The following is a 6,545-nucleotide window of genomic DNA, read 5'->3' as shown; positions in this document are numbered from 1 at the left end:
AGTGTGTGTCCAGTGGAAACCTCGTATGAATCTGATCTCAGGTCAGAATGGGTTCATCAGACCAGTGTGTGTCCAGTGGAAACCTCGTATGAATCTGATCTCAGGTCAGAATGGGTTCATCAGACCAGTGTGTGTCCAGTGGAAACCTCGTATGAATCTGATCTCAGGTCAGAATGGGTTAATCAGACCAGTGTGTGTCCAGTGGAAACCTCGTATGAATCTGATCTCAGGTCAGAATGGGTTAATCAGACCAGTGTGTGTCCAGTGGAAACCTCGTATGAATCTGATCTCAGGTCAGAATGGGTTAAATAAAGCACCCACACTCACTTCCACCATATGACTTACTGCACAATCACACTACAATGCATTTATGGCAGTGATTATAATTATAATAGTCATTATAAAATTAAGTGTGTTTCTAATGATGTATTATAGACACATGGGCGTATTAGCAAAGGCTACACACATTCATGAATGTTGTGGTGACATTAACCCATTCAGAACGGGAACCCATTTTGGTGTCCGCATCATGTTATGCTTTAGCTATTGAAAAATAGCAGATCTACAAGCTCATAGCGCGCCACCGAGTGGCGCGCTACGAGCTTGTAGGTCTGCTATTTTTGAAAAATCGAAGAGCGACTGACATTTTTAGAATCTGATCTCAGGTCAGAATGGGTTCATCAGACCAGTGTGTGTCCGGCGGAAACCTCGTATGAATCTGATCTCAGGTCAGAATGGGTTAAGGACAGGGTGCCCTCTGGAGACATTCTAACTGGAGCGTAGCTCATAAATCACTGCCTGTCACGGACAGTCCTCGCCACTGTAAAACAGAGCAGTGTTGACAGCGCTGGACAGTGATGGAGTGCGTTTAGTACTGTACAGTACTGTACTTACTTACTGTAGTACTGTACTTACTTACTGTACTTACTGTACTTAAGCACATTCTGACCTGAGATCAGATTCATACGAGGTTTCCACTGGGCACACACTGGTCTGATTAACCCATTCTGACCTGAGATCAGATTCATACGAGGTTTCCACTGGACACACACTGGTCTGATTAACCCATTCTGACCTGAGATCAGATTCATACGAGGTTTCCACTGGACACACACTGGTCTGATTAACCCATTCTGACCTGAGATCAGATTCATACGAGGTTTCCACTGGGCACACACTGGTCTGATGAACACATTCTGACCTGAGATCAGATTCTAAAAATGTCAGTCGTTCTTCGATTTTTCAAAAATGGCAGACCTACAAGCTCGTAGCGCGCCACTCGGTGGCGCGCTACGAGCTTGTAGATCTGCTATTTTTCAATAGCTAAAGCATAACATGATGCTAACACCAAAATGGGTTCCCGTTCAGAATGGGTTAAGTACATTCTTCTGAGTATCTGTACTCTCTACTTGAATATTTCTATTATATATTCTTTGGATACTTAATGACTTTCACTCCACTACATTTCAACGACAAATATGTGACCATTGACGTCACTACATTTCTAGGAAGGGGGAAAAAGTACATTACGAATTACTTAATTACTTACGAATAGTGAAAATAGCAACATTTCTATGGCCTATATCTGAATTCCGCCTCATCCATACAGCCTTGCAATGTTGCTGTGATATCACCCCCTGTCCTGGCAGTATGACGCATGCAACTTTACAACAATAACATTGCTTTGAGCTCAAACCATGTTGCAAACACATGATTTACAGCTCCAATAATTATTAAAGGGCACTGAATCGTGTGCCGTGACACTAGTATTTATGATGTCTAGAGATGGTCAGTGAGCTGAGCATGCCTCTAAATGAGATTAAAAAGCCCGGACGTATAAACTATTGATCATAATTTTTTTATATGATCGCCTTTAGTTGAGTTGGGCCCAGTGATGCTGATAGGTAGGTCATTTCACGATTAACCCATTCTGACCTGAGATCAGATTCATACGAGGTTTCCACTGGACACACACTGGTCTGATTGACCCATTCTGACCTGAGATCAGATTCTAAAAATGTCAGTCGCTCTTCGTTTTTTCAAAAATAGCAGACCTACAAGCTCGTAGCGCGCCACTCGGTGGCGCGCTATGAGCTTGTAGATCTGCTATTTTTCAATAGCTAAAGCATAACATGATGCCAACACCAACATGGGTTCCCGTTCAGAATGGGTTAACATATTGCTTGGGCACTTAATTTTGTTTATTCATTCCCGGCAACTTTAGCAGATTATAATTGGAATGGCTGACACTCCATGATGGAGTTGATGGAGGCTCCATCAACCATCACTAATGGCAGTGGTGGAAAGTACAGTAACTAGGTACATTTACTTAAGTGCTGGACTTAAGTGCAAATGAGTATTTCCAATTTCCAGTACTTTTTCTTCTACTCCACCACATCTCGGATCCAAATATTGTACTTTTACTCCACTACATATATTTGAAAAGTATAATTACTATAGCTACTTTGTATATTTTGAGTATTATTACAAAACATATACACTTCAGCCCTGTATACATTTTGGGCATTTGAAAATAGCAGATCTACAAGCTCATAATGTAGACTTAAATATCCAATGCAATTTAGATGATTTTCGATGTGCAACACCATTCTACGGCATATATATATATTATTTTTTTTCACACAGACTCAGAGCCCAGAGTTTGAGTGAATGTAGAATTATATGCAGGGTGTAATTTATATTTAGATGTGAGGGGACTTCATTTCACAGACTAAACTTTTTGGAATACTTCTTAATATTAAAATAAAAGATCTCTCTCACACACTTATGCCAGTGTGCCAGTGACCACCCTCCCCTGTGCCAATGTACGCAATGTTATTTAATCAATTCATACAAGCCTGTTATGTTCAACAACAACCACATTCTTTGGTTTTCATAAGGGTTATGATTAGCTCTTCTCCATAGCGTTAGAAGGAGCTATGATTACATGCTAGTAGGCTATGAATCACTGATCAATTTCACTCCATCACAACCATTATAACCCTGGCGACATATCTGTTTGTCTATAATAATGCCGCACGCGGCACGCTTGCACCTTTGTTGCAAAAGCATGAAGAAAGATGAATAAGAAACATGACATCACTGTAAGAGCTACTGTAGTGTCACCAAACTGTGGATATAATAATGAGAACCCGGGACTGCTACTGTACTGGACGTCATGACCACACACATCTAAGTTGTTGAACAAACTACAGTAATAAACTCACCAATAGTAAGTAAAGTATTTACACATTGAGTGTATGACACATGCTTTTTCCTAAGAAAATCTTCCTTGATTTTGGTGTTAGCATCATGTTATGCTTTAGCTATTGAAAAAATAGCAGATCTACAAGCTCATATCGCGCCACCGAGTGGCGCGATACGAGCTTGTAGGTCTGCTATTTGTTGAAAAATCGAAGAACGACTTGACATTTTTAGAATCTGATCTCAGGTCAGAATGGGTTCATCAGACCAGTGTGTGTCCAGTGGAAAACCTCGTATGAATCTGATCTCAGGTCAGAATGGGATATGGAGATGTCTATCTGTCAGTGGTTGTCCCTTTTATGGGCATACATGGAGATGATGGATATGAATTCATAATGGTTACAGTAGGTTCAGCAAGCAAATCAATGCACGGTGCTTTGGTTTGGCATAAGCTAAGAGTCACTGTTAGCAGAGGCAACGTCAAACAGTGGAAAAATACACCTTTTTGTTGGAATGAACAATTTCTAAATTAAACCGTGCTGGAATTGATACCATACTGAGACACCGCTAAGTGTCTAACTAAAGACAGGGTCATAGTTTTAATGGTATTTTCCTAGAACCGGTTATTATTCAAGTACCAGCTCTTCCTGTGACATTATCGGATTCAATCTGTTGTGAGGTGAAAACATTACAGTGGACCACCACTCAAACTATACTCCCCATTTCTGATGACCAGATATCACTCAAGTCGCGAACTACCTTGTTATCTGCCAGTAAACTGTGTTTACTAGTCCTTACCCGTTCTGATATATTTTAACTTGTATAATAGATTTGTGTGTGTGTGTGTGTGTGTGTGGTTTTTTATGAATAAAAACAGCAGTATAACATTAAAGTATTCTTCCAAATGCATGGTAGGGAAACGTTTTCATGGCAAGAGCAAGGACCGCAGCATTTACACTTATTAGCCCACAGAGGCCCATTTGAAAAGTATCAAGGACCCCCAGTTTGACATGCAGCTATATATGGACAGTCGCACAGATCCAATTTGCAGGTGGATTTGCGTCCAAAACGGTCTCAATTGTGAGCTTTGGCTTGAGAGAACTCATGGCTTTTGCAACCTGTGATGTTGTGAGCTTGTAGATTAGCTGTTTTCACCAGAGCGTGCGCTGTAGCCACTTCACGCTGTGTGTGTGTGGCTTATGTTCAAGACAGTTATATCTCGTGTTGTGTTTATAGCTAACTGAAAAGTGAAAACGGCCACGCGATGACGCACGCGCACACATACGAACGTGCGCACTCACAGCTTAAGTAGTTTACACACACACATGCTCACAGCGAAAGTAGTCTGCACACACACACACACACAACCTCCGTTGGCTGGGGGCGGTGTGAAAAAGGGTATAGGTGCGTGGAAGAATGCGCTAGGGTCCTTGAGGCTGTTCTTCGTGGCATGTTGTTTGTTGTATGTAGTAATTGTGTCGATGCGTAAGGGGGTTGGAAATATCCCGATCGCTCGGCCACTGTCTATTGCGAGCAAAATTGACAGCGGGCGAAACAACTGAAGTTAGGCGGAAAACTCGCGAGCAAAATTGACAGCAGGCGAAACAACTGAAGTTACGCGGAAAACTGTGTCCCAGTATTAATCAGTGACCGTCCCAAAATGCAATTCACTGGTGGAGTTTTGCCGCCCTGTGGCTGCGGGGGGTACTGCACCCGGGTGCGTTTTTAATTCACTAATAAATTAATTAATAATCATTAATGTGTCAAATCGAAAAAAGGGCTCCGTCACGCCCTCCATATTCATATGGTCAATGCCTGTGTGAAAAGTGGGAGCGATTGGTGCAGGCAATGAGGAGATAATGAGGAGATAAAATGCGGTCGGACACACACACACTCACAGTCACACACACTCAGACATTCGGTGAATTATAGTTTGATGACGCGATGTGTATCAGTGAAACAAGCTCCATGGCGTGATGTGTATCAGTGAAACACGCTCCATGGCGTGATGTGTATCAGTGAAACAGGCTCCATGGCGTGATGCTGCTACTCCACACAGTAAACTGTGTTTATGACGTGATGTGTATCAGTGAAACCAGCTCCATGGCGTGATGTGTATCAGTGAAACAGGCTCCATGGCGTGGTGTGTATCAGTGAAACCAGCTCCATGGCGTGGTGTGTATCAGTGAAACCAGCTCCATGGCGTGATGTGTATCAGTGAAACAGGCTCCATGGCGTGGTGTGTATCAGTGAAACCAGCTCCATGGCGTGGTGTGTATCAGTGAAACCAGCTCCATGGCGTGATGTGTATCAGTGAAACAGGCTCCATGGCGTGGTGGGTATCAGTGAAACCAGCTCCATGGCGTGGTGTGTATCAGTGAAACCAGCTCCATGGCGTGGTGTGTATCAGTGAAACAGGCTCCATGGCGTGGTGTGTATCAGTGAAACCAGCTCCATGGCGTGGTGTGTATCAGTGAAACAGGCTCCATGGCGTGGTGTGTATCAGTGAAACAGGCTCCATGGCGTGGTGTGTATCAGTGAAACCAGCTCCATGGCGTGGTGTGTATCAGTGAAACCAGCTCCATGGCGTGGTGTGTATCAGTGAAACAGGCTCCATGGCGTGGTGTGTATCAGTGAAACAGCTCCATGGCGTGGTGTGTATCAGTGAAACCAGCTCCATGGCGCGGTGTGTATCAGTGAAACCAGCTCCATGGCGTGGTGTGTATCAGTGAAACCAGCTCCATGGCGTGGTGTGTATCAGTGAAACAAGCTCCATGGCGTGGTGTGTATCAGTGAAACCAGCTCCATGGCGTGGTGTGTATCAGTGAAACCAGCTCCATGGCGTGATGTGTATCAGTGAAACAAGCTCCATGGCGTGGTGTGTATCAGTGAAACAAGCTCCATGGCGTGGTGTGTATCAGTGAAACAGGCTCCATGGCGTGGTGTGTATCAGTGAAACAGGCTCCATGGCGTGGTGTGTATCAGTGAAACAAGCTCCATGGCGTGGTGTGTATCAGTGAAACCAGCTCCATGGCGTGGTGTGTATCAGTGAAACCAGCTCCATGGCGCGGTGCCGCTACTCCACAAAGGCAAATCAACTCGTTGCTGTCGGGCAGAAACCTCTTATCTCCATATTTTAATTTTTAACTTGCATTGGTTTCGTAAATAACTTTGCCCTTCTTCATCGTACTACAAGGTCACACAAAAGCTGTGCAAAGCGTGCATTTTGAGCTTGTCGATTTGCTGCTAATGCTCTTTTTGAATTTGAATGCTGAAAACGGTTTTGGACATGGTTGTGTTCTGCAAGGGGCCACTCGGTAGCTTCTATACCGTCATCAGCC

The sequence above is a fragment of the Protomyctophum parallelum genome, assembly GCF_964188405.1.
Source record: "Protomyctophum parallelum genome assembly, chromosome: 11".
Classification (NCBI taxonomy): domain Eukaryota; kingdom Metazoa; phylum Chordata; class Actinopteri; order Myctophiformes; family Myctophidae; genus Protomyctophum; species Protomyctophum parallelum.
Note: the sequence above shows the minus strand (reverse complement) of the source record.